This window comes from Furipterus horrens, unplaced genomic scaffold (genome assembly GCF_987537825.1).
Source record: "Furipterus horrens unplaced genomic scaffold, mFurHor1.1.pri manual_scaffold_9, whole genome shotgun sequence".
NCBI classification, from domain to species: Eukaryota; Metazoa; Chordata; class Mammalia; order Chiroptera; family Furipteridae; genus Furipterus; species Furipterus horrens.
In genome coordinates this window covers 12,944,923-12,966,111 of record NW_028327179.1, presented here as the reverse complement: position 1 = coordinate 12,966,111, position 21,189 = coordinate 12,944,923, and the positions used below count along the sequence as shown (strand labels likewise).

At 46.5% G+C, this 21,189-nt stretch overlaps 1 non-coding gene and 1 pseudogene across 1 annotated transcript; both read left to right on the top strand.

Moving 5' to 3' along the window:
* Positions 1-13,840: 13,840 nt before the first annotated feature.
* LOC150001313 (large ribosomal subunit protein uL11 pseudogene) lies at positions 13,841-14,395 on the top strand (annotated as a pseudogene).
* Positions 14,396-20,239: 5,844 nt separating this feature from the next.
* On the top strand, positions 20,240-20,341 carry LOC150001312 (U6 spliceosomal RNA). Its single transcript, XR_016513267.1, has one exon. It is a non-coding gene; the product is annotated as a U6 spliceosomal RNA (small nuclear RNA).
* The last annotated feature ends 848 nt before the right edge of the window (positions 20,342-21,189 follow it).

Sequence of the window (21,189 nt, the reverse complement as noted above, 5' to 3'; positions counted from 1 at the left end):
CTGGTCATCGTTTCCAGAGTGGGTGGGTCTGTGAATATTCTAGGACAGTAGGGACCCTTTAAACAAACAGACTCTGCTGAGAGGCTGGTATTTTCTTCCTCTGACCCACCCCAACTGGTTTACACAGTTAGAAGGAAAGAGGCTTTATTTTCCCTGGCGCTGAAACCTTGAGCTGTGCGGTCTGGTCTGGTGCTCGGAGCACTCCCCAGGTGTCCCTCTCTACCTTTTAAAACGTGTGACTGTGCTTTCCACTGGCCTGCCGCTGCCACTGCCACACTGTGTCAGCTCCACCCTGGTTCCACCCTTCCTGCATGTCTGGATAAGTATTTCTTCTCTCTCTCTCTCTCTTTTTTAATATGTTTTATTGTTTATGCTATTACAGCTGTCCCAATTTCTTTTCCCTTTGTTCCCGTCCACCCAGTGACCCCCCTCCCTCCAGCTGTCCCTCCCTCGCTTAGCCCATGCCCATTGGTTGTACATATAGTTCTTCTCAACATCTTCCTCTCTACTCCACTCCCTCCTACTATGCTTCTTAATTCCTGTACCATCTCTCTCCCTTTACCCTCTTCCCCCTCCCTGCTGACCTCCCCCAAATATGCTCCCCATACCTATAATTCTTTTCCCACTCTCGCTGCCTACTTAGTCTGCCTTTGTTTCAATTCCCTAGCTTCTGTTGTTGGTTGTTGTGATACAGTTTTCATTTTATTGTTCATAGTTTTCATACTCCTCCTAAACAAGTCCCTTAAACATTTCATATAACAGTGGTTTGGATCTGATGAACTCTTTCAGTTTTACTTTGTCCTGGAAGAACTTTCTCTGCCCTTCTATTCTGAATGACAGCTTCGCTGGATAGAGTAATTGTGGTTGTAGGTTTTTGCTTTTCATTACTTTGAATATTTCTTGCCAGTCCCTTCTTGCCTGCAGAGTTTCTTTTGAGAAATCAGCTGATAGTCTTATTGGGACCCCTTTCTATGTAACTTTCTTCTTCTCTCTTGCTGCTTTTAAGATTCTCTCTTTATCCTTAATTTTTGACATTTTGATTATAATGTGTCTTGGTGTGGTTCTCCCTGGGTCCAGTTTTTTTTGAACTCTCTATGTTTCCTGGACCTGTAAGTCTATTTCCTTCCCCAAGTTAGGGAAGTTCTGCATCATTATTTTTTCACATAATTTTTCAATTTCTAGTTCTTCTTCTTCACCTTCTGGCAGCCCTATGATTCGAATGTTGACCCACTTACAGCTGTCCCATAGGTTTCTGAGCCTCTCTTCATTTTCCTCACTTTTTGTTTCCTCTTTCTGCACTGGTTGATTGTTTGTTCCTTCACTATGTTCTGATTTGTTGATTCAATCCCTGGTTTTCTTGCCCTCACCACTAGTTTCGTGTGTTTTTGTTCATTTCAGCAGGACTAGCCTTCATTCCTTCCCTGTCTTGTTTAAGATCTGCTGTTAGCTCTGTAAGCATTTTTGTAACGAAAGCTCTGAACTGAGCCTCAGAAAGATTTCCTATCTGCTGAGCCGTTAGATTAGATATTTGCTGTCTGGTCAGCTGCGTCACCGGGATCTCCTCATGGTCTGTGACATCCTGACAGTTTTGTGTTTACCTTTGCTTCCTGAGCAGGGTTGTCACACTTCCTATACTATAGGGGGCAGAGCCCCATGCACCCGTCACAACCAGGAGACCCGTCTCACCACGCTGTGGCATTTTCTGTGGGGGTGGGAGTCCAAGATGGGTTCCTGCCATTGACTCCTGCTGTTCACTCTCCGCTGAGAGACCAGGAGCCTCCTCTTCTGTCCCCAATGCCTCCGAGCCTCACAGTCCAAGGCAACGACGGTCTGCCTTCCCCAGCTTTGGTATTGCAAGCTGACGGGTCTGGTCTGCAGCCGGTGGTGCTCCCCAGGCACTTCTTGCCTCCCCCTAAATACGGTGTCTGTGCTTACCACTGTCCTGCCTCCGTTGCTGCTGCTGCCATGGATAACACAGCTTGAACTCTCCTCCCTGGCTTTGCCCCTCCTACCTGTCTGGATGAGCACCACTTCTTTATAACTTCATACGTTGGACTTCCATTTATTTTCTGGAACTTCTGGTTATTTATGGTTTTGCAGTAGTTGTAGTCCTTCTTAGTTGTGGAGGGAGACAGAGCGTGTCAGTCTAGGCCTCCATCTTGGCTGGAAGTCTTCCTGTTTGTTTGCTTCTGTGTCCCAGGGAGAGCTGTCACTCCTACTACGTTGTAAGGGGCAGAGCCTTAGGTATTCGTCAGTGCAGGGCGACCTGTTTCACCACATGGTGGTGCTGTATGTGGGGGAAGGGTCTGAGAAGGAACAATACCACTTGCCCAGCACTCACCTCTTTTCCAGGCACTTCTCCCACTTCCACACCAGACTGGCGCCCCTCTAGCTGCTGCCCTGGCCGTCGTTCCAAGAGTGGGTGGGTCTGCGGATGTTCTAGGACTGTGGGGGCCCTTTAAACAAGCGAACTCTGCCGAGATGGGCAGTTTCTGCCTCTGCCCCAACCCCCACTGGTCTGCACAGTCAGAAGCAATGAGGCTTGATTTTCCCCGGTGCTAGGACAGTGAGCTGCGTGGTCTGGTGAGGAGCTAGAAACGCTCCCCAGGTGTCCCTCCTGACTATTTAAGATGTGTGACTGCGCTTTCCACCTGCCTGCTGCTGTTGCCGCTGCTGCCACCACCACACTGTGTCCTCTCCACCCCGGCTCCACCCCTCCTACCTGTCTGGATGAGTACTTCTTCTTTATATCTTTGTTTGCTGGACTTCCATGCACTTTGATTTTCTGGAACTCCTGGTTGTTTCTAGTTTTGAGGTAGTTATTCCTTCTTAGTTCTAGAGAGAGATGCAGCGTGTCTGTCTAGACTTCCATCTTGGCTGTAAGTCCCAACATATTTTTTGAGAGTCTGCATTTGTTCCCCTTCAAGAAGCCACTGGACAGCTGTACTAATTCTACAATCTCCCCTAGGTCCCACCTTTACCCATGACCCCTCCTTCTTCTTCTACCTTCTTCTACCCCTTTGTCTAACTTCTCAGCCCAAAGTATCTGGCTACCTTTTTTATTTTCTGGGAAACCAGAGGGCCTACAAGAAAGAGGAACTAGATAGAGGGGTTTGGGGTTGGTGTGTGTGTGATTACCAAGGCTTCCCAAACATCAGCAGTAAAGACAAAATGATGGTTACTTATGAGCATTGATAATAGCAGAAACCTAAAAAATATTTAAAGGTTGGCAATTAAATTGAGATTAATACATATTTGCTTAAATAAGTCATTGCATACATAATCTGAATTATCAGAACTTCCTTCCCACTTCTGTCAATGAGCATGATGAATTTGTAATGAAACTCCTTCTCTTTTGCCTAAACTTTGAAAGTCACCAAATTTTTATTCCCTACCCTACCTCAACCTTGAAATTTTACTGAGATGCAATATTGTTTACCTTGGCAGATCCAAATTTTTCTCTATTGCTTATAATGCTCTTAAAGATACTTAAACTTCCTGTGCCCAGTGTTGCCATATGCTCAGGATTTTCCAGTACAACCCCAATGTTGACTCTCTTCTCCATCAGTTCTATAAATTCACTCATATTTTTTCACACAATTGAAACTCAATTTTTGGTTCTGAAAATATGGTCCATATTTATTTCTATGACCATTCCCAGAGAGGCCAGAGCAATTTTCCCATATCGCACATAGAAAGAGAAGGGGAATGTGTAGGGAGAGATTTCCAGAATCTCATCCCTTTCCCCTCTTATCCCCTAGGGTGGTTATTTAAAAGCCCACTCTCTGAACACAGCTGGTCAGAAAATCAAACCAAGAAACCAGAGTAATTCACTGAGCTGTGACCCTGGAGTAGAATGAGTTACTTGGTGCTTTTTGGTTACAGACTGATCCAGACACAGCAGGCCAGCATCAGTCCTCACTGCTGGCACCTGTGTGAACAATGAATTCTTGCTCTGCCTCACTTTTCTTCTCCATCAAATGGGGCTAACAGGGGTGTTACAAGACATAATTGCTGTTTATAGAGAGCCTCAGCATCTTAGATGAAAGGTGTCAGAGCTGGGTAAAGCTTGTCCAAGACTAGTTCACGCTTTGATGAGTGGAGCCCAGGGAAGACTAATAGAACCATGTCATCTGAGAATTATCCTGCTTGCCGGAAAAAGCAAGGTTTCACTCTCCAGAGGACTTGTGGGGACTTTTTGTTCTCACAGTCCTTGAATTTCACTTCAGGTCTGAGGTTAGAGAAAGTTCTCAAACACAGGGGAAAATCATTCTTTCCACACAGCCATGCGCACAGGACTCAGTAAGTAAGGTATTTACTACAGGGCCCAATAAATTCCTTTATTTGCTCAGATCTGTCCTACTGCCCATGAAACAGGTCCCAAGAACTAGGCTGGCATAACAATTTGAAATCACAAAAAAGATGAAGAATCCTATGAAGTTAGGATTTTGAGTTATAGAAAATGTTCATGCTCCATTAAGAGTAATTTAGAGAGCCTTACATGAATACCCTTAGGCTGAAGGCTGAGCATGGAGACAAGAGCAAAATGATATATGGTTCAGAACACTTGTATTATTTGAGTGGGGAGAGAGAGAGAGGGAGAGAGACTCTAAAGTAATCTCAGATTTTTAAACAATTGCATGAAAACTTTCCCATTCTCATTAGTGCAAACCTGAAGAGGCTACCCTCATATTCCAACAATGATACCACTACTCAGAGCATTTAAAAACTCCTCTTTCGAAACTTTATACAGACCCTGAGGCCTATTTTTTAAATATCTGTTACAATGTCAAATCTTTGTATTTGGAAGGTAAAGTTGATTCATTTCAACAGCTAAAGAACACATTAGGAACAGATGGGTACTTGACTATTCTAGGTTATAAACCAAAAAGAGACTGTGATGATGAGGTAATGAGAATTTATTTATCATGGAACTGATAAACTAGCACTAAAAGCAAATCCTAAGAAATAGCTCCAGAGATATTTTTGAGGGTTGATTTGGTAACTACTCACTCCCTGAGAGGGAACAAAACCAGCAAGAAGAACACATCACAAGCACCATTATAGCGAGCACCTGTGTGTTAGGATTTACCATTTCCCTTGTGGCTCGGCATAGCAGATCCTCCTTTGCCTTCGCAACTGCCCCTGTCCTGGGTCTAAGTACAGCCTTGAAAAGCAGCTACAAAATACAATATAGAGACCATTTTTTGTAGTGTTCTACAATTAATAAAAAATATTTTTAAATATTCAATATCAAAAATGTATCAAAAGTCCTCAATTTGGTAAGTCTCCCTAGCAGTTAAGGAAGTCTCCCCAAATCCACAAGGGCTTCAAGATAAAGTATACAATTTAGAGGTAAAGGTGCCAACTCAGTATCAGGAACAGGGAAGTGAACTTTTAGCAAGGTGATATTGATGAGTGAAACTTCCTCATCCTGTGTAAAGACTAAACCAACAGAACAAAAGGAAAAAATGGGAAGTTAAAGACCACAGGAAATGTAAAATCCTTATTCCAAATTAAGTATCTTTGTAATTATCCTTAGAGTCATCATTCCTTAATATTTCTTACCTCCAGTTGTCCTTGCTTACCCATAGCTTTGCTTTCCGCAATTTCAGTTACCTGTGGTCAACAGCAGTCTGAAAATATTAAATGAAAAAATAGGGTGATGAAATCTCACGATATCCCGAGCCTCCCCGATTGGGATCTGCGTGAACTACCCCTTCCTCCAGCATCTCCACATTGTAGATGGTCCCCCATCAGTCACTTAGTAGTTCTCTCGGTTATCAGATGGACTGCAGGGTAGTAAGCAGTATCATAGCACTTGTGTTCAAGTAACCCTTGTTTTACTTAATAATGACCCCAAAATCAAGAGTAGGGATGCTGGCAACTCAGGAAAGCCAAGAGGAGTTGAAAAGTAGTTTCTTTAACTGAAAAGCTTACGTATATATAGGAAGACAGTACAGTCATGATGATGTTTCAGTCAACCATGAACCACAGTTAGAAAAGTGGTCCTATAAGAGTCTAATGAGCCCTGGTTGGTCTTGTTCAGTGGATTGAGCATTGGCCTATGAAGCAAAGGGTCACCATGTCAGGGCACATGCCTGGGTTGCAGGCCAGGTCCTCAGTTGGGAGCGCACGAGAGGCGACCACACACTGATGTTTCTCTCCCTCTCTTCCTGCCTCCCTTCCCCTCTCTCTAAAAAATAAGTAAAATCTTTTTAAGGTTATAATGAAGCTGAAAATTCCCTATTGCCTAGTGACATCATAGCCCTTTGAAGTTGTAGTGCAATGCAACCTACTCATGTTTGTGGTGATGCCGGTGTGAACAAACCTCCTGCCCCACCAGGTGTATGAAAGTACAGCACATACCGTATGCAATACATAAGGCTTGGTAGTGATAACTCATGACTATGTCACTGGTTTATGGATTACTAAACTATACTTTTTATCGTTATTTTAGAGTGTACTCTTTCTACTCATTAAAAAATGTTTGCTGTAAAACAGTGTGTCGTGTTACGCCAGCAGCAATCTCTTATACCTCGTATTTACCACAACTCTTTTCTTTTTAAAGGTTTTATTTATTTTTAGAGAGAGAGGAAGGGAGGGAGCCAGAGAGGGAGAGAAACATCAATCAGTTGCCTCTCACATGCCCCAGCTGACGACCTGGCCCACAACCCAGGCATGTGTCCTGACTGGGAATCGAACTGGCAAGCTTTCAGTTCACAGGCCAGTGCTCAATCCACTGAGCCACATGAGCCAGGGCTCCTGTGACTCTTAACTATATCGTTTTTCTTGTGTTTGATTTAATATCATGTTGTTTGATAAATTTAGTGTAGCCTAAGTGTGGAGTGTTATAAAATCTATAGTAGTGCATAGGAATGTCCCAGGCCTTCACGGTCACTCACCTCTCACTCACTGACTCACCCAGAGCAACTTCCAGTCCTGCAGGCTTCATTCATGGTACATTCCCCATACAGGTGCACCCTTTTTAATTTTTATACCATAATTTTACAGTACCTTTCCTATAGTCCTGGCTGGTTTGGCTCAGTGGATTGAGCGTCGGCCTGCGAGCTAAGTGTCGCTGGTTCGATCTTCCAGTCAGGGCACATCAGAGAAGGAAAACTCTGACTCCAAAAAACCTCCGCTGCCTTGCGGCATACCTCTTCAGGGGAAAGGCTAAGGGAGTAAACCCCGACAGAAAATCCAGAGCCGGAGTCCCTAAGGCGGTTTGACGTTGTAGTCAACACCGGCAACTCCTGTGGCGCACCTGAAGCCAAGCTGTATTGACTCCGTCTTTCCCTTGGACCCTTCAGCTGCGAAAAGAGAGGGGGTCTGCTGCATGGGCAACAGCAGACCCTCCATATCCCCCTGCCCAGGCTCTGTAGCTTCAGCTTCACTGGAGAGGACACTTCAGCGTCATCGCAAGATGTCGATTCAACACGGGAGGAGACAGATACCGTGTCACTCCCGAGTCGGACTGCACAGCCATTCTCAGCGGTGCAGATAGACTTTTAAGAAGCTACACCATCGTCTCTCGAGACGGACGGGCATGGGCAACCTTTCCTATGTACTGTAAAATGGATTTTCAACCATTGTGCTGCAAGAATTTTAAAACATTCAATACCTGACTATGTAGTCAGGGGCACTGACCTTTTCCCCTTAGATTGTCAGATCAGAAAATGACAACAGCCAGTACAATAGCTGTCTGGTGTGACTGAATCAAAATTACACCTGTGTTTTGGCCAGGTCGGCAAAAATATATTTTTAGTGTGCTGCAGAATTTTAGTAATTAATTTATGTGTGCCATGAGATGAAAAAGGTTGAAAGTCACTGGTCTAGAAAAACAAATACCATTGCAGGTGGCTGTCTCAGCCAGGGGAAAAATGACCTCTTGAATATCATCGCTCTTCAGCTTGAGAGAACCCAGAGAGCCCAGTAAATGCCACAAGGATGTAGGCAGCAGCTTCTACAGATGCAAAACGTGATACTGACTTGCAATGCTAGTTTCAGGAGCGATCTGGTTCTGCTGCTGGAGAGATGAGCTCTGTAGCAAGGGAAAAGCAGGGGAGAGAGAAAAGGGACCAGGCATAGCCTAGAATTAAAAACAAGTACACACTGACCCATATCAGCAATGACTTCTAGGAGCAGGAAACATGACACGTACTGCCTGCAAATTGCTAAGGAAAAGAACAAGAAGAATAATTTTATGGATTATCACTTTACAAAACAGGATATAGAAAGGTTAGCAATTTTTACGTCAGGAATCACGATTAGGGAACCCTTTTGCTTTCTATTCTGCCACCCCCCCCCCAAAAAAAAGGTGTGTAGGAATTTCCATATAATCAAGTCTTCAAGTAAAAATGTCAGCATCCTGAAAGAAAAATGTCATTTCCTTTTAAATCACATTTCTTTGCTCAGGTAATTCTGATGTTAGTTTAAAAAGATGGAATTAGAGAAAGCCCTGTCTTTAGAAAGTTAGGAAGTGATATTTCTTTTGCAAAATATAAGAACAGGTCAGAAATAAAAGCTTAACATTTTACACTGAAGCCTAAACATTAGGCTACATCAGGAGCATGGTCAGGTATTGCATGTTTTAAAATTCTTGCAACACAATGGTTGAAAATCCATTTTACAGTACATAGGAAAGGTACTGTAAAATTATGGTATAAAAATTAAAAAGGGTGCACCTGTATGGGGAATGTACCATGAATGAAGCCTGCAGGACTGGAAGTTGCTCTGGGTGGGTCAGTGAGTGAGAGGTGAGTGACCGTGAAGGCCTGGGACATTCCTATGCACTACTGTATGAGCCCCTGGGGCCACATCCCACACAGCCTGGGGTAGTCTATCCATGTAAGAGAAAGAATGTAACAGTGTGCTGACAGGGGTTAGGGGTGTCCAGACTTGCCAGGAGGGACATGGAGCGCAGACCAAGTTGAGATGCACAGCATCAGGGAGGCAGGCAGGTGGGCCGTGTTGCCCAGGCAAAACAAGGCGCTCAGAACTCCAGAAAGAGCTGGGCAGCCAGATCTGTGGACAGGCAGAAGGTGAGAACTGGACCCTTTCTGCAGTCTGCACGTTTTATGTTCCTTAAAACCAGGTATAAATTAAACAACTTCACCATTAAGGCAAGTCTACAATACCAGCACCTGAGGACTTTGTGGCATTTTAGCACTCATCGTTAGCCTCCGAATTCCCAAGAAAGCAACCAGCTCGTGTCTCTCAACAGCCACCTCCAGCCTGACCGGGATGGAACAGCTCTGGGTCACTGATCCAGGCAGTTGTGGCTGGGAAGGGGAACAGAGCCCCATGGGACCAGCAGGACTCCTTAGACAGTGGGCTCAGGGCAGGCAAGTTCCCCAAACTCAAGTGACCCCTGCAGCTTCAGGAGATCCCAGAGGAACAAAGAGACAAATACCAGCACGGATTCTGACACAGGGGAACAATACAGGTACCCAGGGAGTAAAACTGGGGCACAAGAGGGAGGCTTAATTACAGGAAAAAGATAGCAGTCACGGAATGTGGGGCGCATGGTGGGGGGGGCAGGGGCTGGAGACACGGTTGAACAACTGCCTCTCTTGCAGACACCAGCCACAGAGGCCTGCAAGTGGTAGGAGATCAATAAAGATCATCTGGCTGTTTAATTAACTAACTCAGCTGATTTAGCGACACCAGGCCTGCCGCCCCTCCGAGGAAACCGTGGACCAGTGTGTCAGTGAGGGCTGCAGCCTCCTGCTTCAGCATCACGTGGGACCTTGTTCAAAATGCAGACACCATGCTCCAAAGGAGCCACGAGGGGTCCCGAGCTCCAGGAGTTGGGCCCAGGCATGTTTACCACACCGCGGGCTGGGGGCTATGGGTGTCGACTATCTTGTTCCATTCAGAAACTGTTGCATATGGGACCGCTGGCCCTGAACTTCAAGTTAAAGTGAGTTTTTCTCCGGTAGAACAAAATGGAGGCACTGACAGTATTCATACAGATTCACGTGGTGTGTGAAGATAAAGGAAACCACACTTAAGATGGAGTGGGGAAGCACTTACCACTCCTCCCAGCCTACATAACCAACAGGAAGAAAGAAAATAAGAATTATTTTGACAAGGGAGGACATTTTCCCCATAGAAATTTGCTCTCCTGCTTTTAAGAAAAGGAAGTTCCCTCCCTCCCCAGCAACAACACACTAAGCACCACTTGCAGCCAATGAGAAGCCACCACAGCCACAAACTCTTGCTCTCCTCCAATTAACTCTTGTCCAATACAACCCTCCCCAGTTTCCTCCTAACACCATATAAAAGCTAACCTTCCCTTTGTGTCTTTGGACTTGACCGCGGGCTGCCATAACTTGCTTGTCCCAAATTGCAGTTCTCTGCTATTCCTGAATGAACTCATTTTGCTGGTAAATGAGTTTATTTTACCGGCCATTTTAATTTGGAAGTTGACGGGGGCGATTTGTCCCAGGGTTCAGTAAGATGTGGTCCACGGGTGGAGGTTATCCCACCCCCTGCCTGCACACTTGACCGGTTTTCCCAGACTCTGACTGACTCCCAGGGCCCAGCTGCAGGGCCGGGCAGTCCAGTTTCTGCTGCAATTCCAATGGCAGGATCTCAGCCCCACCCTCTACCCATTGTGCTGATCTCAACCCTGCTCCTAATTAGTCCCCAAAGGTGCCCACAGCCAGAGTGCCAGAGGTGAGCCCAGTGGGCCCAGAGATCTCTTAAGTCCCAGCCTCTTGCTTGCCTCTTGCCTACCCTTGCCATATTGACCCAGACCACAAGAATGGCTGTTTCCTTCATATCCTTTACTGGTTTCTTTCCTTCATTCAGACACATTTATTGAGCACCACTGTTTACCAGGGACTGAGTAACCCACGTGAGCAAATCCTTAGATTCCCAAGGATTTTCAATTCTCTAGGATTATTGGTTGTTGTTATTGTTTTAATTTTCTGTTTTCATTTGATGATAATCTTTTTTTTTAAAGCTGATATTCTGCCATATAATTCAGAGTTTATGTTTATATTTGTAAATACATTCTTACCAAGAGGAAGCCAAATGATATCATGTTATGATGAACAATGAAGGGTCCAAAATAAGTTGAATAATTTAAGTAGTTAGGATGCCAAGTGTTTTGAGGTCCAAACCCAAAGGAACTAATCAGAACCACATTATCATTCTGTCCATAGCCCCTATTTTGTACCTACCAGCTTGTAAAAGTTCATTTATTATTAATGTAGCAATAAATAAATAAGAAAGAACTTTTCTGTTTCTTGTTCTAGCAATAATGCAATTAGACACTCACTTAATGCAGATTTCCAGGATGTGGAGATTACAAACTTTACTTTTGAATGAACAAGGCAGCTCCACAGAGTTATGAAGGGCGTTTCATTAAAATTGGCATTTCAGGAATGCTCAAGGGCAGAGTTGTAATTAACTATGAGGTCTGATTATTCTGAACTAGCCCATAAGGCCAGGCTGACAGGCATTCTCTGCATTAGCATCGAACACAAAAGCCAAAGTAACTCAGAGCCAGACCGGAGACAACAGGACCGATCAGTGTCAGAGCAGCAGACACTGTCTTACGAAATTAATGCAGCTTCCTTGGACGATATTGGTTTTGCGGATGTGCCTGTGCATCATTCATACATTGACTTTGTTTTTCTAATAATATAATTGCTTGTATAATACTTACTGAGAGCTTACTACATGCTGGGCACTGTGCTAAGCACTTTACATGGATTAGCTTATTTAATCTTCACAACAACTCTTGTGAGATAGGTACTATTTTCATTTTACCAGTAAGTATACTGAAGCACAGAGATTAACTTGCCTAAGGGTACATACCAAGTAATTGGTGGCTCTAGGGTTTGAACCCAAGCAGGTCTCACTCCAGAACCTGTGTTCTTAACCACAGCACTGTACTGTTTTATAATTATATCATTATATATATATATGCATATATTATATAAAATGTATACATAATATGTATATATAATATGTATATATAAAATGGGACTGGCATGGCATGGAATATATATTCTATATATATAAATAAAAATATGAAATTATGTAAATTATATATGCAAAATTTTACATAACTTTGTATTTTTGCATACTTAAGTATAGTAAAATTATTTAATTCACTATTCAGCTCGTGAGAATTTCTTTTCTTTTCCAATTGAGGTTTAATTGAAATATTATATTGGTTTCAGGTATATAATGACTTAATAGTTGCGAATATTGCAACATGATCACCATGATAAGCCTAGTTAACACAGAATTTCTTTGCTGATTAAACAAACAAACACAAAGGCCTGTAGTCTATTCAAGCAGCTTCTGCTCCAGCCTGAAGCCCAGCGGCAATTTGCAGGAGGAAGCAGCTCTGATGCCTGGCTTAGCTCTGCAAGCCCTCCTGCTCCTCACACCTCCCTCTGCTCACGCTCCAGCAACCCTCCCCCCAGTGGGGTCCTGCTGTGCAGCGACTCCTGCACTCACCTCCTCTGGTTCAGTGGGAGACAGTGTATGTCACCGCACTGCCGGTCTCCAGGTCACCAGACCAGTATTACAAAAGTAAATTATGCCATTAAAACTGCATTTCAAGGGAGTCAGGAAGATGCAAGCAATAAATGTTACTGTTTTGCTGCAGGGCCCGTGAATTGCCATCTTCCCTCTTTGCAATCACAGAAATGAAGCATAATTACAAGTTAATGAAATTGAATTTTGTATGTGACTTGGGAATTAAGAAAATATAGTTGAAAGGGTCCTCAGATCATTCAGTCAGAAGCTGCATCACCTGTTTACAAATACAAACACTTTTACCAAAAGCTCTCATTTCAGCCTTAAAAATTGACCCTCAGTGATCTTGATGCTCTCAGATAGAGTCCTTCCCAGTCCCCAGCTTCTTGAGTGATGAAAGGTGGTTGCAGTAGCAGTTGAGTGCTGTCCTGGTCCCTGGGTCACAGCTGTGGCATTATGTCCTTGAAGTCAGCTGTCCCAGTGATGATCTACTAATGGTGCACCTTCCTGATGGTAGCAGAAGAGGCAGCCTCCCTGGCAGGCCAGTATGGAAGTGTGGTCCAGTGGCCATTGCTGCAGCCTGAAGCCTGCTTCTCCAGCCTTTCACTGATTTTTATATTTCCAATTCCATGCATCAAATTCCTCTTCTGCTTCAAATACTCAGAGTGGTTCTTGTGTCCTGAAAAGAGCTCTGCCTGATTCATGTAATGGTAACAATCCTATGAGGAAGTACTGCTATCCCTTATTTACAATCTGAGGAAACTGAGGCATAAGGAGGTTAATTAGCTTGCCCAAGGTCCTATTTAGAAAGTGGCAGAGCTGGGTTTCGAACACAGACTATCTCTACAGCTCCTACACCCAAGGCTACACTGCCACTTTAGTATGCTATCTGAAGCAATAAGAATTAATGGTGCCTCGCTGGACTTGAATTATTTTTCTGACCTCATGTTATTCCACTTGTGATTAAAATTTCCAGAAGAATGTGATTGGCCTGATTTGGGTCCAGATCCCGCCCCTCCCCCTTGATTGACAGCTTCATCAAGACTACAGTTGAGTAGGATAATTCCCCAAAGGAGTGCCTGGCTGAGTAGGGAAAGGGATGCTGATCAGACCAAAACAAGAGATAGCCACTGCAAGTACCAAAACTGATCCAAATCTGATCGTTGCTCAAAAGTATCATAGAAAAAAAACAGGTGAATGAAAAATGCACAGATGTTATATGGAAACTTGCCTTTGCTCTGTCACTAAATAGTCCCATGTGGCTTTTGGCCTTCAGCTTGGAGGAGGCTTTGATGCAACCTGAATCCTGCTTCATCCAACACCAGCAGCGGCCACCATGCCACCAAAGTGTCACCCCAATGAGATCAAAGTCGCATACCTGCGGTGCACTGGTGGGAGAGTCAGTGCCACTTCTGCCCTGGCCCCCAAAATGGGCCTCCTGGGTCTGTCTGCAAAAAAGGTTACCGATGACATCACCAAAGCAACCAGTCATTGGAAGGGTCTGAGGATTACAGTGAAACTGACCATCAGAAAAGACAGGCCCAGGTTGAGGTAGTGCCTCCTGCCTCTGCCCTGGTCGTTAAAGTCCTCAGAGAACCACCAGGAAACAGAAAGAAGCAAAAAACATTAAGCACGATGGAAACACTACTTTTGATGAGATTGTCAACATTGCCCGACAGATGTAGCGCCGATCTTTAGCAAGAGAACTCTCTGGAACCATTAAAGAGCTCCTGGGGACTGCCCAGTCTGCAGGCTGCAGTGTTGACGGCGCCAACCTCGTGACATCAGAGATGACATCAGCAGCGGTGCAAATGAATGCCCTGCTAGTCATGAACTACAAAGGAAAACATTTCAGTTAAAGATCATTGACAAACAAAAAAATAAAAAGTAAATAGTCCCATATGGACCTTGAAGGCCACTCCTGAAATGTGAAGCCTCTTGTGAAACAGAATAGGCACTGCCTCAAAGCTGCCGTGGAAGGAAGCCAGACAGCCAGAAGGAAATACATCAGAGAGAGGACACTCAGAGCACCAGGGCTGGGTGCATCGGTCACCCGCCACAGGGAGGACTTCTGGGAGGCTCAGGGCGAAGCCTCGCAGAGCTTGGTGATGGCACTTCTCACACTGCCAAAGCAACTAGCTAGAGAACATGCCCGTGCCAGAACTGAAAAGGCTTAGAGGTGTCCTGAAACAGCCTGTTTGACAGACGAGAAACCTGATCCCCAAATGCCCAAATCGGCATGTATCTCTAGGCACCTGATGGATTCCTCCATTTCCCCGAGATTTTGCAAGTTCATGTCAGGGATATGTTTTATCGTGCACCTGGGTGGTTCCAATACTTCTTATTTAACATTTGTAAGTTTGTTTAGAGATTTTTTTCCAGACTTAAAAAATAAAAGCCCCTCTTTCTCTCTCTGTTTCTCTCTGTCTCTCTGTTTCTCTCTCTGTCTCTCTCTCTGTCTCTCTCTCTCTCTCTCTCTCTCTCTCTCATATCTTATCTCATGTAAATTCCTAACTGCTTTCTGCTTTATTTTCTAATCCTTGCTCCCAAGACAAAAGAGAAAACTCAAATTTTTAAAACCCCAGACAGGCACTCTTTGCTGCTCTTACTAAGATTTTCCCATCATTCCCTTAGATTTCTCCATTGATCACTGTCCATTGCTATTCTCTGCTTCCTATGGAAGGTTGATTATGTGGCTAAGAGCTGGTTGCCAAAACACATCCCTGAATATCACATTTTCCCCAAACTCTGTCCTTTCCCAGTTCAAGCTTCACGTTTTTACTTTTCCCTACAATATAAGTAATCTCCCAGCTGTAAATTCATAAAACCACAGTGGTGGAGACTTGGCTTGTCATCTGGCCATTCTCTGAACTGACTGAAGTAGGCAGGTCTCAAGTGTCATTTTATGAAGACCATTTTTCCTAATGATGAGACCAAAGGATCCCATGTAGGAAGGAGAAGAGGATTCATTCTAGGTGAGGCCAGTCAGCAAAGCAGCAAGGAAGGCAGTTTATCCCTAACAAAAGGACACTAGTGCTTTTTCTGCTTGTGTAGATAAAGTCATCTCCAGGAAAGAGGCAGAAATATATGAACCCATGGGCATTCTTTCTTCCTTTAGAACAGGAAGGAAGAAGTTTAGGACAGTTGGGTCTTGCCTGATATGCCTGGTAATTAATGAGCAGAGACCAGTGCTGTTTACCGTATTAGCTGAGAGGGAAAATATGCAGGGGAATGAAAGGAGGCAAATAGCGTTCCTCACAATGGCGACCAATCAGATTTCCAAGAGTCAAAGCTCTCTGGACATTCAGGGAGAATTTCTAAAGCATTCCCCTAAGTCACTAAACAATCACCTCCTCACAACAAATAATTTTCATCAACAAGAGAACAACAGTAGGGCCTTGCATAAAGACGTGAAATGATAAATGAGCATCAGGACTCGTCATGCTGATATAAACTATAACCCTGGTGGCAGCCATTCATTAAGCAGCTCCAAAGCGGAATCTCTCCTTTATGGGATTTTCTACTTCCAATTGTGCCCAGCCTTACCACGGCAGAAGCTCAATTCATTTGCTTAGAGGTGACAATAAAAAAGCCTTGCTGGTGCTCACTTCAGCAGCACATACAGTAGTCCCTCTCTATATCGCGGCTCACTTAACGCGGTCTCACTGTATCGCGGGATTTTTTAAAATATATTTAATTTATCGCGGATTTTTCGCTATATCATGGGATTTTGCAGTACTGTACAGTAAATACTGACCAGATCAAACGCCTTCGTGAGGTCGATAAAGGCGAGGTAGAGTGGTTTATGCTGCTCGTGACACTTCTCCTGCAGCTGGCGTAGGGAGAAGATCATGTCCACTGTTGAGCGGCCAGCTCTGAAGCCACACTGGGACTCTGGGTAGACGCGGGAAGCAAGGGTCTGCAGGCGGGCAAGAGCGACCCGGGCGAATACTTTGCCGACGACGCTGAGGAGAGAGATGCCCCGGTAGTTGTTGCAGTCGCTGCGGTCTCCTTTGTTCTTGTACATGGTGATAATGTTGGCATCTCTCATATCCTGGGGGATGTAACTCTCCTTCCAGCAGAGACAGAGTAGATGGTGGAGCGGCTGTAGCAGGACTGGTTTCCCGCTCTTTAGGATTTCTGGAGGGATTCCGTCGCTTCCTGGTGCTTTCCCGCAAGCGAGGCGGTCGATGGCTTTGCCGAGCTCTGCCGCAGTAGGTGGGGTGTCCAGCTCCTCCATGACTGGTAGGTCTGGGATGGCGTTAAGAGCAGTGTCTGTTACGGTGTTCCTCGTCGCATACAGCTTGAGGTAGTGCTCGGTCCACCGCCGCATTTGCTGTTCCTGGTCAGTGATGACCTCACCTGTCTTGGACTTAAGGGGGGCGATCTTGGAGGGGATTGGGCCTGTTGCCTTCTTGATACCCTCATACATTCCTCGTGCGTTGCCTATATCGGCGGCTTCCTGAATGCTTCTGCACAGGTTTAGCCAATAGGTGTTGGCACAGTGGCGGGCGGTCTTCTGGACTTTGTTCCTGGCAGCCCGTAGAGCTTGAAGTGTACTGGGAGTGGGCGTGACCTTGTAAGCCAGTAGGGCCTTCCTCTTAGCCTCGATCACGGGTTCCATTTCTTCCCAGTGAGCCTCGTACCAGTCAGCGTTCTTCCGCTCTTTCTTCCCGTAAGTAATAATGGCGGAGTTGTATATGGCGTCGCGGAGACGTGGCCAATTGGATTCGATAATGTCATCTGCCGCCACTCCCTCGCCGAGTGCATCTTCCATCTTGTTGATGAATTGCTGGGTCTTAACTGGGTTGCTGGCACAACTGGTGTTGATGCGTGGGCGACCCTTCATCTTGGAGTGGTGCAACCTCTTCGGCATTATGCGCACCTTGCTTACCACGAGGGCATGGTCCGTGTCGCAGTCTGCACTGTGGTAGCTGCGGGTGAGGAGGGTGCTGCCAATATCCATTCTTCTGGTGATGACGAGGTCAAGCTGGTGCCAATGGCGGGAGCGGGGGTGCCTCCATGACACCTGGTGGATCTCTTTGCACTTGAAGAATGTGTTTGTCACGCACAGGCCGTGGTGACATGAAAGCTCAAGCAGTCGCTGACCATTCTCATTGATCTTTCCTCTCCCAAAGTTTCCAAGGCAGGTGGGCCAGGCCATGTGGTCGGCTCCTACTCTTGCGTTGAAGTCTCCAAGGAGATAGAGAGTGTTACTTCTGGGGATCTTGGATAACGCTTCGTCCAGTGCATGGTAGAACTGTTCTTTCTCTTCGATGGTGGCGCAGAGGGTTGGGGCGTACGCGCTAAGAATGCTGACTGGGCCGAAAGTTGTTGACAATCGGAGGGTAAGTAATCTCTCTGTGCCTCCTGTGGGTGGCTCTATGGAGTTAACAAGCATGTTCTTCACAGCGAACCCAACACCGTGCTGTCTTGGTTGGTCCGGAGACTTCCCTTGCCAGTAGAAGGTGTAGTTGGTTTCTCTGATAGTTCCGTTGTCGGCCAACCGGGTCTCCTGTAGAGCCGCAATGTCGATGTTTAGTCGTGCCAGTTCCCTATCGATGACAGCGGTTTTCCTGGCACCATTGATCCACGGAAGGTCTGCAGTAAGTCCGGGGCACATGGTCCTGATGTTCCAGCTAGCGAGACGAAGAGCTGGAGGCTTCTTTCTTGTTGTTTGCTTGGAATTAACTGGTGCGGGTGTTTTGTGGCCCACTTTTCGAGAGGCGCCTCTCTGATCCCCACGCACCCAGTGGGGCAGGCGAGCCATGGCGAGACAGCACCTAATTGGCTGGGGCTGCCCAGCTTGAGGCGGGCGGTAGCTGTCCAGTGAGGTGCGATGACCTCTCCCACCGTCAGAGGAGACCCCTGGCGCTCGTTTCCTTCGCCAATCGGATGAGCTTATAACCGGTATCTGTCTCCTCCCGTGTTGAGTCGACATCTTGCGATGACGCTGGAGTGTCCTCTCCAGTGAAACTGAAGCTACAGAGCCTGGGCAGGGTGATATGGAGAGTCTGCTGTTGCCCATGCAGCAGACCTCCCCTCTCTTCGCAGCTGAAGGGTCCAAGGGAAAGACAAAGTCAATACAGCTTGGCTTCAGGTGCGCCGCAGGAGTTGCCGGTGTTGACTACAATGTCAAACCACCTTAGGGACTCCGGCTCCGGATTTTCTGTCGGGGTTTACTCCCTTAGCCTTTCCCCTGAAGAGGTATGCCGCAAGGCAGCGGAGGTTTTTTGGAGTCAGAGTTTTCCTTCTCTGATTTTAGAGATGTCCTTCCTCTTTCCTGCTTTACAGGAGTAGAAGGCGTTTGATCTGGTCAGTCGAAGCGGTCTCTTCAGCTTGCTACGGAAGATTGGCTGTCCACCACATCTGCTTGCTGTGGTCATGTCCTTTCACGACAACATGCACAGCACGGTGTCCTACAACGGCGCAACCTCTGAGGCCTTCCCAGTCAGCAGCGGAGTAAAGCAGGGCTGCGTCCTCGCGCCTACGCTGTTCGGAATCTTCTTCTCCATGCTCCTCCAATACGCCTTTAAGGACTGCAGCGAGGGTGTCTTCATTCACACCAGATCCGATGGCAAGCTCTACAACCTGGCCCGTCTACGAGCCAAGACCAAAGTCAAAGAGGTGCTCATCCGTGAGATGCTCTTCGCCGACGACGCAGCTTTGACATCACACTCCGAAGAGGGACTCCAGCAGCTAGTCACTTGCCTTTCCCACGCATGCAAGGAGTTCGGACTAGCCATCAGCCTGACGAAGACGAATGTTATGGCTCAAGGCACGGGGACTCCCCCATGCATCACCATCGACGGATACACCCTGGAGGTTGTCAACGACTTCACTTACCTCGGGTCCACCATCTCGAGCTCTCTGTCAGTCGACCTGGAGGTCAACCGGAGAATCGCCAGGGCAGCTACAGTTATGGCCAGACTGAACCGGCGAGCGTGGAACAATTCCAGCCTCACTGAGAAAACCAGACTGCGCATCTACCAAGCCTGCGTACTCAGCACTCTCCTCTATGGCAGCGAGACGTGGACCACCTACGCAAGGCACGAAAGGAAACTCAACAGCTTCCACATGAGGTGCCTGCGACGCGTCCTGCATGTCGCCTGGCAGGATAAGGTCCCCAACACCGAGGTGCTGAAGCGAGCCAATATGAGCAGTTTGCATGCAGTTCTTAGCGAGAGACGCCTCAGGTGGCTCGGCCATGTCAAAAGAATGGATGCAGGCCGTATCCCCAAAGACCTCCTCTACGGCGAGCTAGCAGAAGGCAAGAGGATGACAGGGCGCCCAAAACTGTGGTTCAAAGACATCTGCAAAAAGGACATGACACAATGCTCCATCAATCTCAACACATGGGAAGTTCAAGCAGAGGACCGCCTAGCCTGGAGGCTCGCGGTCAGACAAGGTACGTCACGTGCAGAGGCTGCGCGCAACGAGGAGGCGGCCCAGAAAAGATCGAGGCGGAAGCAGCGTCAACAGCAGCAACAACGGCCATCTGCCTTCACCTGTAACAAGTGTGGCAGGGATTGTCACTCCCGAGTCGGACTGCACAGCCATTCTCGGCGGTGCAGATAGACTCTCGGGAAGCTACGCCATCGTCTCTCGAGAGGGATGGCTGCCGACAACGACGACGACGACGACGACGTACAGTAAATACTACAATAAATGTAAGGTTCCTACTTCAAGGATTTTCAGCTATCGTGGGGGGGTCTAGAACGTAATACCCGCAATAAGTGAGGGATCACTGTATACTAAAATTGGAATGATACAGAAAAGATTAGCATGGCCCCTGAGCAAGGAAAACACCCAAATTCGTGAAGCATTTCATATTTTTGTGTGTCATATCTGTGCCGTGACGGGCCCCAAGCCCCTCCAGCCCCTGTCCTGTGCCTTTCCCCCACCCAATCCATTAGGCCAGCAATGCTTGTAGTGCCCACCTAGGGCTGTAGTGTGGCATTAGTGGGCTGGGACGCCAGGGAAAAGGGTGAATGCCTCTGTAAAACATGGCTATTTTTAAGACCCTGCCCAGGTGAGGTAGCCCAGAGCCAGGCTGCCCATCTTACGACCCCACCCACTCCAGAGAGGCAAGGATGCAAGGCCGGAGGCTCCAGAGCTTAACATAGAGGGCAACAGCTCCTGCTTCTCCTTTGTGCAGTCCGTCCAGCTGCTGTAGAAGTGTACACGCAGAGAACCCCGAAGCCTGGCCCAGGCTGGACAGGCGGTGGTTCCAGATTCCGCAGAGTCTGGCCCTGGCCTTCACTTGCTTCTCCAACCCCGTCAGCCTTCCCCACACCCACACTGGTGTGCGCTTCTGTTCCTGCACCCTACTCAGCTGTCACTACAGACAAACACTCCACCCTCCATCCTCATTTCCCTCTCCTGCAGCCACCTCCAGGCCTGTTGCTATAGAGCCTATGTGTGTGTCAATAAACAGCAGCTGGAGAAAAAAAAAAAAAAAAAAATCCTCCCTGAAGGGTGGTACTGTCTTGAATTTCTTAGCTGTGTGAGTTTGACCCTTCTGCATACTGAACATTAAAAGGAAACAAGGAAATATATTTGCTCTTTTCATATCAGAATCTCAAAAACAATTTTTTAATTTTTAAATTAAAATACACTGAGGTGCCCTGGCTGGTGTGGCTCAGTGGACTGAGCACCAGTCTTTGAATCAAAGGGTCATGGGTT